The sequence below is a fragment of the Uranotaenia lowii genome, chromosome 2 (assembly GCF_029784155.1).
Source record: "Uranotaenia lowii strain MFRU-FL chromosome 2, ASM2978415v1, whole genome shotgun sequence".
In the NCBI taxonomy this organism is placed as follows: domain Eukaryota; kingdom Metazoa; phylum Arthropoda; class Insecta; order Diptera; family Culicidae; genus Uranotaenia; species Uranotaenia lowii.
In genome coordinates, this window is record NC_073692.1 from 38,230,059 (window position 1) to 38,244,833 (window position 14,775).

Below are 14,775 nucleotides of genomic sequence, written 5' to 3' on the forward strand. Positions count from 1 at the left end.
GCATCAAAGTTACCGACTTAAAATTATTAGTTCTTGAAAAAAACGATAACTGAAATTCTGTGATTCGACCTAAAAAGCTCTTAACAAACATCGATAAATTGAGTTTTTTCATTTAAAAATAATTCGCATTTCACATAACCAACGTCAATTCCAATGATTTCTAAATAAGATTGAAGGGTTGAGTCTAACACAACACAATAGTTGATCTTGCGTGGTTCGCACCGCGGAACTTGCAGTGCGAACGAACCCTGTCCGATTCTAACATTTCAAAATAGTTGATCCGTGATTGAACAAAAGTTAAGTATGTGGTGAAAATGCTTCTTAAAAATTTCTACCCGCTCATTTTCAACACCTATAATTTTCTTCTAATCTTCTTCTATCCATCTAAAATTTTCAATTCTTGAAATGTTCTCACTATGAGAACATAACACTCAACGATAAGGCCGTAAAAATTAATTTCAAAACATAAATCACGGTGATTAATCTTAATTAATAAAATTACTGATAATTTCAGCAAGCATTTGATTAAGCCATTTTTGCAAATTGTGAATTGGGGTTCGAAAAGAAAACACGACATGAAATGCGCTAAGACTATACGATTATTTAAATTTCTTGAGGATTGAATTTATGGCAATTAATAATGACAAAAATATGACAAATGAAGTAAACATGTGACAAAAATCGGACAAATATGTCAAAAACATGACAAATGTGGTCGAAAAATGACAAAATGTGATAAATATGTTGAAAACATGACAAAATTATAACAATAGTACATATGAGTAAAATCTGTCAATTATGAATAAAATTTGACAATTGAATAACAACAATCTAATAAATATGACAAAACTATGTCGTAAATATGATACAAAATTGACAATATAACGACTATACAACAAAAATACATAAGACAAAAATCCGACAAATGAGACAAAAATTTGACAAATGTGATAAAATTATGACAAAAACATGACAAATATCACAAAAATATAGCAAAATTTTTACAATACAATGACAAAACATGACAAAAAATTTCAACATTATGACAAAATTTCACAAATATTACAAAAATATGACATAAATTCAACAATAAGATGGCTAATATTCTAGAAACCTTTGTCATAAATAAATGACATTATAATGACCAAATTATCACAAAAAATTGACAATAAAATGAAAAATGCAGTAAAAATGACAACAATCAATTTGTATTATTTAATGACTTTGTCATATTTTGGCATAGTTTGACGACATAGGAGGAATTTTGTTCGTTTGATTTTAAATTTTCAAATATATAAATTTGGCTGATTTTTATCACAATTGTATGACATGATTTTGTCATTTTCTTGTCATATTTTCGACATTTTTTTTCCAACGCTTGTCAAAGTATTGTTCTATTTGTCAATTGTTAATGACATTTGACATACTGTGGTTAAAATATTGTCATATTTTAATTACATGTGTCATATTTTCGTGTTGTGTTACTAAATATTTTTTTATTGTATTGTAAATTTCAGTCATATTCGTCGATTTTTTTTTGTCATAATTTTGTCAAATTTTTACCACATTTGTCATATTTTTCCATATTATTGCCAACTTTTTGTCATATTTCAGTCATTATTTTGTCATATTTTGTCATAGTTTTGTCCCCCACATTCTTCCCACACGCTCCCTTGCCAACGTTTGTCTCACCAACCCGAACGCTCATTTCTAAACCTTCACACCCCATATCACCATTTGTAAAAGACGTATTTTTTATCAAATTCCTTAAAAAATAGCGATTTCAGCAGTAACTATGAAATTTCCACATGTCTAGCGAGTCGAACAATCTTTGTACCATTCAACTAAACTTAATAATAATAGAATGGAGCTTTTTTCACTTTCAGCAATGTTCGCATGAAACTGAAAATGAAGATTCGATAACCGTGCAAAGAGCCTGAACGTGCAAAGAGCCTGAATGTATACTATCGGGGTAATCTCCTCCCCAAGCGGCAAGAAACCTTTACAAAATACATGAAAATTAATAAATGAAAGATTACAAGACCAAAACACAAGTTTTGGAAGATGGAAGCTATTTCACCTTTTGTATTCTTTATTAAATTACTTGATTTATAGGTTTTGTGCGATGATATAGTATGCAATTTTATTGCATTTAAGCTTTCGTGCAATTCATTCCAATTTCCAATATGGTCGGGATTCGACTAGACCGAACTGAACGTCATAAGCATTTTTTCGAAACTCATGTACTTCATGTGCAAATATTTTCATCTAGAGACAAAATCTTTTAAAATTTTGAACCAGAAACCTTGGTTTTTAATCCAAGAAATGCATTTTAGTCAATTATATTTGCTTTTTGGATTTAGAATATGAATTACAAGAGATTCATTTTCTGTTGTTTCTAATTTTTCTCAAGGCGCCCAATTCGGTCTGGTCAAAGCCCGGCCTTAAATGTTTTTCGCATTACTTTTTTTTATACCTCAATTCCACTCCCCCCTTTCCCCATACAATGCTCCCACACCGAGTGACAAAAGAAGGATTTGAAATTTGTTCAGGCCTTATCTACTGTATACTTACGAAATTAGGACTAAGTTATAAAATATAGAGGCAACTTGTTGTTTAAAGAACATTGTCACACTTATGTACCCGCCTACGCTTAAATTTACACGAGCAAATGATTTTGTATTCTGGATCGGTCTCAACTTCTAAAGTTCCAAATTCTTCATTTCCTTTAAATTATTGGGAAGATGGCAAATATGAAAAAAAAAATGAGAAAGGTTGTTAAACTGAAATTTTTTTTTTCGGTGATGGCATACAATGCATTGCCTTCACCATGCAGTATCTTTTCCATTCGCTAGATAGAAGAAAACGACTCATATTATTTAATTCTTATGTAAACTCGAGCAAGGCCGAGTAAAATAGGCTATTACACAATTAATGAAACATCTGTTTACAAATTTTTAATTTAATAAATATAAAAAGGTATAAATAAATATTTAAAAAAAATAATTTTGCTTTAAAAACAACAGTAAAATTTCGCATTATTCATTTATTTACATAGTATTCCGTCTCACGACATAAATTGACGAACATAATTTCTAAAATTCACTCGGTCCATGGCAACCGTTCTCCAATTTCTCGGGCACCCCACGTTTGCCAGATCGCGCTCCACTTGGTATAACCACCTCGCTCGTTGCGCCCCCGCTCGTCTTGTTCCTACCGGATTCGTAGCGAACACCTGTTTTGCAGGATCTCCAAAGATGGTTCTTAACACTCGTCGCTCGAATACTCCGAATGTATGCAGGTCCTCCTCGAGCAATATCCATGTCTCGTGCCCGTAGAGTACAACCGGTCTAATGAGCGTCATACAAAGGTTACACTTCGTGCGAGGGCTAAGTCTTCTCGACCGCAGTTGCTTGTGGAGTCCATAGTAGGCACGACTTCCGCTGATAATTCGCCTCCGGATCTCACGGCTGGTGTCATTGTCTGCGGTCACCAGTGAGCCGAGATAGACAAAGTCTTCGACTATCTCCAGCTCGTCGCCGTCGATCGTGACCTTGTTATTACTGGACAAGCGGGTTCGGTCGGTCTCGGATCCGCAGGCCAGCATGTACTTCGTCTTGGACGTATTAATCATCAACCCAATCCTTCCTGCTTCGCGTTTCAGTTTGCGGTAGATCTCCTCCACCGCCGCAGATGATCTGTTGACTATATCAATGTCATCGGCAAAACAGATAAGTTGACTGGATCTGTTGAACATCGTGCCCCGCATTTCGCCCACTGCTCGTCGAATAACACCTTCTAGCGCCACGTTGAACATCATGCAGGATAGATTGTCATTCGAATGAACTCGACAATTCATCGTCGCCTTGATCAGTCTGATCAGCTTCCCGGAAAAGCCGTTCTCGTCCATGATTTTCCATAAAGGGTGATACGGTCAAAATTAGGTCAAGAGAAATCGCGTGTAAATCGGTGAAATTGTTTATTTAAAAAATCAAATTAAATTTCTTTTTCAAGTTTAATTAAAATTCAGGAAAAATATTCAGTTAGGCTTCCGCTTTTCTAAATCCGAATTGTCGGGCCTTTCGCTTAATCCCTGCCATCAGATTTTGTACAGCCCCCTTGTCCACCTTCTTCACCGCAGAAAGCCAGTTTGCCTTGATCTGCTGTTCGTCCTTAGCAGTTTTTTCTTCTTCTTTAGGTTCCGCTTGACAAAAGCCCAGTATTTCTGAATTGGGCAGAGCTCTGGCGTGGTGGGAGTGTTCTTGTCCTTGGGAACCACCTGCACGTTGTTGGCGGCGTACCACTCCATGGCCTTTTTACCGTAATGGCAAGATGCCAAATCCGGCCAAAACAGTACGGATCAACCGTGTTTCTTCAGGAAAGGCAGCAGACGTTTATTCAAACACTCTTTCACGTAAATTTCTTGGTTGACAGTCCCGGAAGCTATGAAAATGCTGCTTTTCAAGCCACAGGTACAGATGGCTTGCCAAACCAGATATTTCTTCGCGAACTTTGACAGTTTCATGTGCTTGAAAATCCCCTTCGTTTTGCCGTATAAAACTCCTGTCCCGGTAGCTGCTTGTAGTCGGCTTTGACGTAGGTTTCGTCGTCCATTACCACGCAGTCAAACTTCGTCAGCATCGTCGTGTACAGCCTTCGGGATCGCGCTTTGGCCCTCGAATTTTGTTTATCATTGCGATTTGGAGTCACTACCTTCTTGTAAGTCGATAGTCCGGCTCGTTTTTTGGCTTGATGCACGGTTGTAGACGGTTGTATACCCAGCTTATTTGCGGCATCTTGGAGAGAGAGGTTAGGGTTCCGATTGAAATTACCGGCAACTCTCTTTGTCGTCTCAGCGGCTTCCGGTTTTCGATTTCCCCCCGATCCAGACTTCCTGGCTGTCGACAAACGCTGATACGCTGCTCTTCTTCCTCGGACGGCATTTTGACAACTGAAGAGTGAATTCCAAAATCAAAATAGGAGCAACATTCTACACACACACACACCTTCAAAATGAGGGGTGTTCAGGTTTTTTAAATGCAAAATTGAAAGAAATACGTCAAGTTGATATTGACAAAATTTTGACCGTATCACCCTTTAGCTCGTTACGGTCGATCGTGTCGTATGCGGCTTTGAAGTCGATGAATAAGTGGTGCGTAGGGACTTGGTGTTCGCGGCATTTTTGGAGGATTTGCCGTAAGGGGCCGTTCACATACCACGTGGACAACTTAGGGGGGGGGGAGGGGGGTATGGAAATGTCCACGCTTGTCCACGGAGAGGGGGGGTAGGGGTTTGGTTCATGTCCACGTGGACATACTTACTTTCAAAATATTTTCTAAAGGTGAATAAATATTAAGACGTTTAATGACAAAGCTTACCAGTTTAAGTTTAAACAATTAGTAACTACTTAAAAGGAAGTGATAAATATGATAATTTAGAAATTTAAAATTAAAAAAAATAATACCAGGAAATCCTTATTCGGTTTTTTTTTTAAATCAGCCATTTCTATAAAAAAAGGCAAAAAGTGGTGTTTTCTAACTGTCAAATTATAGGTATTTAAAAAAAAAACTATTTCAAATCTGTCCACGTGGACATCCGGGGAGGGGGGTAGGGGTTTGCCAAATGTCCACGCTTGTCCACGGAGGGGGAGGAGGGGGTCAAAAATCTCATTTTTCTGTCCACGTGGTATCTGAACGGCCCCTAATGTGAATATCTGGTCAGTCGTTGACCGTCCCTCCATGAAGCCGGCCTGATGACTTCCCACGAATCTGTTTGCTTGTGGCGTTAGGCGGCGGAGTAGGATTCGGGACAACACTTTGTAGGCGGCATTGAGGACAGTGATTGCTTGGTAGTTTTCACAGTCCAATTTGTCGCCCTTCTTGTAGATGGGGCATATTACCCCCTCCTTCCACCCCTCCGATAGCTGTTCTATGTCCCAGATCCAGACCATCAACCGGTGTAGTCAATCGGCCAACTTGTCCGGGCCCATTTTGAGGAGACTTGTTGGTGTTCAACTGGCGAATGGCTTCCTTAACTTCACTCATCGTTGGGAGTGGCTCTTCTACGCCGTTGGCTACGCCGGCGTTGTACCTTCCCCCACTTATTATCTACTTGAAACAGTGTTGCCACTCATTTTGAAAAATAGTTGTACTTTTAGAAACAATTTTCAAAACGGTGTCCAAAAGTGCTATGTACTTTTCGTAACTATTTTAATGTCTAAGGAAAACTACAACCGTTGTTTGCAGGTGCAATAAATTGATTCTAAATGGTATTCTCCGGTATTGCAAAAACATTTCCTATGCAACTCGTTGCTAAAATTGTTTTTTTTCATTACTCGTCGTAATTATCCAACTCGGCAGGCCTCGTTGCGTAAATGTACGATTCGTGCTGAAAAAACTTCTTTTTGCTATAAACAACTATTTTCTGTGCGTTTTTTCGAGAAATTTTTTCATAATTTGTATTTATCCTCGAAACTCATATCTCTTTTCCTACAATCGGTGAAAAACTGAATTTTGCTTAAAAGTGTCTATAAAATCATTGCAATGAGATATTGAGCAAAGTTGGCAAAAAAATCCTTTTTTCCTAATTTTTACACAGATTCCATTGATTTGCATAATATAATAAACACACCCCTGCATTTATTTTATCAATTTTAATATACAACATTTTATAATACTTTCTTAATGATCACAGAGGAAAATTTTCTAGAAAAATCAATTAACATTCGTTCCCCAAATGGAGCAAAATCTGTCATACTATTGCCGAATATGGTAATCCAATAATTTCTGCCACATGGACTAAATTGTTTTTTATTAAGTGCGCTAATTTCTCAACATTTCTCGTATGTGTAATGGATATTAAAATAAATATTTTGAAAACGGATTGAGGTACTCGAAATAATTGCCTGAAAGAATATCTCCCTTGTTTTTCTGATTAATCTGTTCTATCAGTTGAACTTCCTATGAAGAACCTAACTTTTTGAATTTTTTTTCCACAATGTTTCGCTTGAAAAAGCATCAACGTACGGTATAACGGCTCCTTGATTTTCCTATAATGGGATCGATTTGCACGTTGTGTGTTTTATGGATTTATCCCATCCAAGCAGAGGTAATATTTTGGTAAGAATTTACGCCAAACTCCGCTGTACAAATAAGACGTAATCCGATCAACCATTGGGGCACCACAACGAAACCACAAGAAACCGATTATGCTTTTCCTTACGGCTCGCTCATGCACCACACTTTGTATATCGCATCGAACCAATTTCAATAAGCACCTCATCTGAATCATCAGAAGCAGTGATGGTGCTCCATCAAGATCGTTACCAGATCATGAGGTCTCTCGGCAAAGGTCTTAAGCCACGTTTCACCGATTCATGCCTTAGCGCCTCCGTCGATCGAGTATTTCACCGATCAAGCCGCCGCCACCGCCTTCAGATCCGATCAACCGTAAAGTTAATCCCGTACACGAGGTCCAGACTAAGGTCTGGAGGATCGGGAGAAGTGTAGTTCATGTGGTGAACGCCAATGAGTTTGCCGACGATCGACTTACCGGTGGATTGTTTTAATGTTATTCCAACCTCATTCTTTGATTATCTATCCTCCCTCCTACTTATGTGAGGTTCGGATTGATTGCGGTAGTTTCAACCATACATGCATGTATGCCGTCGAGAAATCGGGCCAATGTGGTCCCACAAATCCTGCTCCTGCTCCCTGTCCCAATCCCGGTCTGGATCGGGTCAATCGTCTGGACCAGCAGCGTCTCTCCAGTACGGATTTAATCTAATTCATGACGGGGCACATTTTTGGTCCACCGACCGCCAAGATCCATTGCGGTGATTGACCGGTCCGACCTCAGAGCTTCTTGAGCCATGTAGAACTTCAATTGGAACGATGAGATGACAGTTCTTTGCCCGGCCTTTCTATTTGGAGACTCCATATTCCGTTCAAACGGTATCGATTTAATATCACTATCTAAGTTTTATTATTTCACCTGATCCAAGCTCATTTGTTCGTTTGACTTTCTGTAAGTTTCGACAAAAGATCTCATTGGAACCCCTACATTGTTACATGAATAAAATCAATTTTCCATTTTTCACCCATAAAACATGAACTGAACAGTGCTTCAACTTAGGCCCAACAATGAAATTTGATACAGAGAGAAGATTGAATCTAGCAAATCACGTGCCCACCATGCTCCTGTTGCTGCTGCTGCTACATTGGGCACCCACCCGGACCATCGGAATCGATTGAAATAAAGTGGAAAGATTAATTTTCAATTTAACGTTAAGAACAAACTGCACGCCACATTTTACTGCTTCTGGAAGCTAGAAAAGCGGGAACTGTTTTTTCCCTCTTTTCCTAAGTTAGAAGAAATGGAACCCGCGCAACATCTGGGCGATGGCTTCTGGTGGCTCGTGGATAATCCACGAACGAATGTGGCATGCGTCCGTTGTAGGTTAGTTTGTTGGCTCGAGCTTGATTCAATAAGTAAGTAAACCCTTTTTTCCTGCTGTTGTGATCTCTGTTGATGTGGTCAGTCAGCAGCCGGATCTGGATGAAATCAATTTAGACTGCTGCAGGGTGTGCCAAATGGGATCAACAACAGGAAAAGCCTCTTTCGGTTTGGATCGAATCGATCGGATGCTGTATGGAGGAAGACCATCGTTCTATTCTGTTCGATTCGCGTTTTGACTCGTGCTAAGTCGAAACTTTCGCCGCGGTTCTTGGCTGGTGGAAGGAAAACATTGTGTTTTGGTCGATGAAATGATGTTTACTGTATTTTGGATTTTTTTTCTACTTCTTTTTTTATCGAAGTTTCCAAAACAACGAGAACAAAGTAAATGAGTACCTAGACATTTTTTTTCCAAAATTCCACAAATAATGCTACTTTAAAAAATGATGATAAATAAATGGTTTAAGATTTCTTGGAAAATATATATTAATTTTAAAAAAATTGGTCAAAATGAATTGTAACCAGACGTTTAGGCAAAATTGTACAGATGAGTGTCTCGGCTGCATCGATATTCTAGCACTATAAACCTACACTAAAAAATTCACTCTATTTTCCTATTTTGATTACAAAGCGCAATTGAATTGAAATATTAATTTTAATAAAAATAATTCAAAATTTAACTGCGTGTGAATTTACATTTTCTGTCATTTTGAATTCAGGGCCAAACTGCCACCGAAACACTTAAAATTCCAGTGGTAACCTAGTAGGAGGTTACGAACATAAAAAGTAATGTAAAATGAAGGAAATTTACTAAATGTTAATTCCAAGATAATCGCTTTCAGCTTTCGTTGGAAAAAAAATTTGTTCAATATCTCTTATAACATTCGTTACTTAATTTATCGGCCTTATCGGTGAAAATTTATGTCCTTATTAGTAATAACATCTACGTATTATGAATTTTCCTGGACGGATAGAAAATTGGAAGAAATGAAAGAAGGTGGAAATGAGCGAGTAGAATTTATTAGAATCGATATCATTACATACCCGTGCCGAACAAATTTGGTGTGTGATGATGATGCTTCTAATAAATTCTACCCGCTCATTTTCATCATCTATAATTTCTTCTAACATTCTATCCGTCTATTAAATTTCATAATGTTAAGTTGTTCTTACTAAAAAGGACATCATTCATAATAACTCTGATAATATTCGTTCCTGAAGTTAGGCTTCACCATTAATATTTCTTCGAATGCAAGCGGCTGTAGTGTAATAAAAGATTATTGGATATTGGAAAAACATTTAAAAAAATCTGAAACCGGAAAACAACTCACTGATTCACGTTTTATATGACGGGAGCTAAAATGAATGCATTTTTGTTGTTTTGCGGTTTTTAACCTTATGAGTTTCTTAATTAACACTCAAAGTGACCAACCCAACCCTAAGGACCGTCGAGATAAAAAAAATACTTGAAACGCCAGATTTGGAGTCTTATATCTCAGGAAATACTGAATCGATTTCTACAAATTGAACACAAATTAGTTACCGTCAAACGGGGCATCATGCAACAGCACCTTCAACACTTTTGCAATTGAATCAAAGCAATCGAAAGATTCCTTTTAATTCAACCACGGTAAATGAAAAGTTCATATACCGGTATTTCGATAGAAACTTACTACCTTCTTCAGTGAACGTTTTCGATTGAAACGCTTTTGATTGCTTTGATTCAGTTGGATCATTCATTTGAGTAGGCTCACAACACTATACACTTTTTAAATTTTTATTTTGATACAATACATTTCGGACAGTCACCAATTCTTTTAAATATATATTTTTGTAATTAAGTTACCAGTCTGAGCTAAAATGCGAATCAAAGATTCACCATTTAAATCTCGTTTCCATATGATTTTTCTGCATCACTCGTTTGATAATTTCATCCATCCATACATTGAGAGTTCAAGTAGGCGTTGCCTTGCAAGGACGTAAAAATTTCCGCCCCGTTAAACAGTTTTCCCAGAAGTTAGAAATTAGAAGAAAAAAAAACAGATAAAAACATCGAATTCAGATGATTATAACTACGAAGATGAACATTATTGTGAAATGCGCTGTAGCTTCTGGAGAAATCTCGTGAATATTCCACACTCCGGAAAGAAGTTCACAGTGCCAAAAACGCATCAGCACTTCTCCTGCAAACTAAGACGCACGGATCTGGATCAGTGAAAAATGTATCCTCTCGATGAAAACATTTTTGGTAAGATCTAACCTTTTTACTGATTTATTATACTTTTAAATTGCATTATTTTTCAGAAAAACCTATATTAAGCGTTTGGCAGCAAACTCCACGCTTTATTCCTTCCTTTGTTCCGGTATCTCTTGCGGTATTTACCACATGGTTGGCCTGGTTGTAGTAATATCTGCAATGCATGTTTACATGTAACAGAGATGTTGGTAAAAAAAAGAAGAAGAAGAATACATACATATATAAATTTTTAAGATTTCAGCTAGTAAAATTTTTGTAGTGTTTTTTACCCCTTAATTTATGCAACACCCTTATACTTTTTCTTTGAAACATTTCGGATAGAAAAAATGCAAAATTTAATTCGAAATAAACAAAAAATAACTGCAATTGGTGTTTTATTGTGCAAAGGTAATCAAAAACTTTAAATTTTCAAACACTTTCATTGAGGAGAGAGTGTTGTATGTAGCCCCAGTTGACGGTACTTGAAGTCTCAAGATTTTGTGGCAATTGAATCTAAAACGTAAAACTACATCGGCGGTTTCATGAAAACGCGCTAAAAACCGAGTTTTGGGAGCGAAATTTGATAAAAGGTGATACGATCAAAATTTGGTCAAGGTAAAACGCGTGTAAATCGGTGAAATCGTTTATTTAAAAAATCAAATTAAATTTCTTTTTCAAGTTTAATTAGTATCAAATTCAGGAAAAATATTCAGTTAGGCTTCCGCTTTTCCAAATCCGAATTGCCGGGCCTTACGCTTAACCCCTGCCATCAGATTTTGTACAGCCACCTTGTCCACCTTCTTCGCCGCAGAAAGCCAGTTTGCCTTGAACTGCTGTTCGTCCTTAGCAGTTTTTTTGGTCTTCTTTAGGTTCCGCTTGACAATAGCCCAGTATTTCTCAATTGGGCGGAGCTCTGGCGTGTTGGGAGGGTTCTTGTCCTTGAGAACCACCTGCACGTTGTTGGCGGCGTACCACTCCATGGCCTTTTTACCGCAATGGCAAGATGCCAAATCCGGCCAAAACAGTACGGAACAACCGTGTTTCTTCAGGAAAGGCAACAGACGTTTATTCAAACACTCTTTCACGTAAATTTCTTGGTTGACAGTCCCGAAAGCGATGAAAATGCTGCTTTTCAAGCCACAGGTACAGAAGGCTTGCCAAATAAGATATTTCTTCGCGAACTTTGACAGTTTCATGTGCTTGAAAATATCTGCTAGCTTTCCCCTTCCTTTTGCCGTATAACACTCCTGTTCCGGAAGCTGTTTGTAGTCGGCTTTGGTTTCGTCGTCCATTACCACGCAGTCAAACTTCGTCAGCATCGTCGTGTACAGCCTCCGGGATCGCGCTTTGGCCGTCGTATTTTGTTTATCATCGCGATTTGGAGTCACTACCTTCTTGTAAGTCGATAGTCCGAATCGTTTTTTGGCTCGATGCACGGTTGTAGACGATACACCCAGCTTATTTGCAGCATCTCGGAGAGAGAGGTTAGGGTTTCGCTTGAAACTACCGGCAACTCTCTTTGTCGTCTCAGCGGCTTCCGGTTTTTAATTTTCCCCCGATCCAGACTTCCTGGCTGTCGACAAACGTTCCCTTAACACTTCAATTACATTTGTAACAGTTGATTTGGCAACTTTTAGCGATTTTGCCAGCTTTGCGTGCGAGTAGCTCGGATTTTTGCGATGCGCGAGCAAAATTTTGATACGCTGCTCTTCGTCGTTGGACGGCATTTTGACAACTGAAGAGTGTATTCCAAAATCAAAATAGGAGCAACATTCTACACACACACACCTTCAAAATGAGGGGTGTTCAGGTTTATTAAATGCAAAATTGAAAGAAATACGTCAAGTTGATATTGACCAAATTTTGTCCTTTATCCTATATTTTCATGTCGAAAACATTTTTAAAATGGATCCTCAAATCACATTTAGTTAAATTTTTCAAACACTGTTCGACACACCACCTCGAAAAATACAGTTTTTTAATTTATTTGAAATAACATAATTGTTGTTTGGCACGATTTTCTAGAACATTTTATATTTGTAAGACATTCCGGTTTCGTGGTATTTAAGTCAATTTAAGTCAAATTTATGATTAATCTATACATTGAGATTCTGATTTCAATATCAAACATAATATCATAAACTCAAATTTGAAAAGTTTATTTCAGACTCAAGTTGCAGAGTTAAAGTTCAGACTCGAATTTCACACTCAGATTTCCAGTTTGTAGTCTAAAATTCAGATTTTGAACCAAAAAGTTAGTTCAATTTTCAGATTCCGGATGTATGTACGTTGATGGGAAACATCTCTGATATTTAGTTTGGAATACTGATTCAGACAATGTTGGAAATCATAATATACACCATACACCAGTATTTCAGACATTATTCCAAAGTTATATCTCAAGAAATTGAAATGGGGATGTAGTGAATACAACTACAGACGAAAGATACATTTATAAAAATGAGTAATCGGATTGAATTAATTGTAGTGATTATAGATAACTAGTTAAGAACTATGGGATTTATAATGCATTGAACAAGCCTAATGGCTGTCAGTGATGAATCCAGATGGATCAAATTTAATCTGACGAATTTGTGAAAGGAGTTAAGCGTGCAGTTGAGAAAAAACGGTCATTCATTTAACGAATTTTCCGAGAAAGGTTGTGCGTCGGAAGAGTTGCGAAAAAAAATAAGTTTAGAACTCGGGAACTCGATTCCAAGTACGACAATGGCGCGGTCGGTAAGTGTGAAAGTGAAAAATTGAGCACTACGGGTTAGGAAAGTATCGATTCAAAGGAGATTGGATTGAAATTCGAATTGCAGTCACGGATTCTCAATTCTCCATTTTGAATCAATTTCTTTTAAAGGTTCTAGTTGAATTGAGTGGCAAGAGATCTTAATGGAGATTCGGATTATCTTTATGTTACCATTGATCCCGATGAAAGACTCGGATCCCGATGAAAGACTCGGACTGATTTTGAATATTCCGATGAAAGACTCGGATAAAGTGTCTTGATTCCGATGAAAGACTCGGATCGCCATTTTCAATTCCGATGGAAGATTCGGACTCCGATGAGAGACTCGGATTGGTTCTTGATTTTCCGATGAAAGACTCGGATAAGATTCTGATATGAAAGGTTCAGATCGTAATTTGAAATTCCGATGAAAGATTCGGATTGCTTGATATTCCGATGAAAGACTCGGATTGGTTGATGATATTCCGATGGAAGACTCGGAATGAATTAGATTAGATAAAGTTTTTTTGATTCCGATGAAAGACTCGAATCGCCATTTTCAATTCCGAAGGAAGATTAGGATTCCGATGAAAGACTCGGATTGTTTGATATTCCGATGAAAGACTCGGATCGTAACTTGAAATTCCGATGAAAGACTCGGATTAGATTTTGTTATTCCGATGGAAGGTTCGGATGGTAATTTAAAATTCGAAGAATTTGATATTCCGATGAAATACTTGAAATAAGATTTTGGTATTCCGATGAAAGACTTGGATCCTAATTTAAAATTTCGATAAGAGATTCGATTGTAATTGTTATAAAGAAAATGAGAAAGAAAAACGGTGCAGGAGATAAGTGAAAAAAGAGCTTGCAAAATAAGAATGAAAGAGAAAAGAGCGACGAAAGAATTGCAAAAAAAAAAATATTGAAAATAGAAAATAATAGATACGAAATAGCAGATAAAGAAAACACTGGTGAAAATAAATAGAATGTGAAGTTAATACTGTTTTATGATGCAGAAAAGATTTCAAAGATTCACAGCAAAAATAAAAATACATATTTTAAGTGGAGAAAGTGGAGAAAAACTAATGAAAGTAATAATCATGAAAATTTGAATATAGTTAGGTCAAATAAAAGAGGAAAGAGAAGAGAGAAGTAAAAAAAAAATGAACGACATAGAAATGAAAATCGATAATACCGAAAGCGAAACAAAAAAAAACTGAGAAGATTTTAAAACTAACTATGATAGAGATTACGAATGTATATGAGCGAAGAAAAAGAAATAAGAGTTAAACAGGAAGAGAGAGAATTAGAAAAAAAGCATTGAAGGTACCGATAAACTCCACATGGA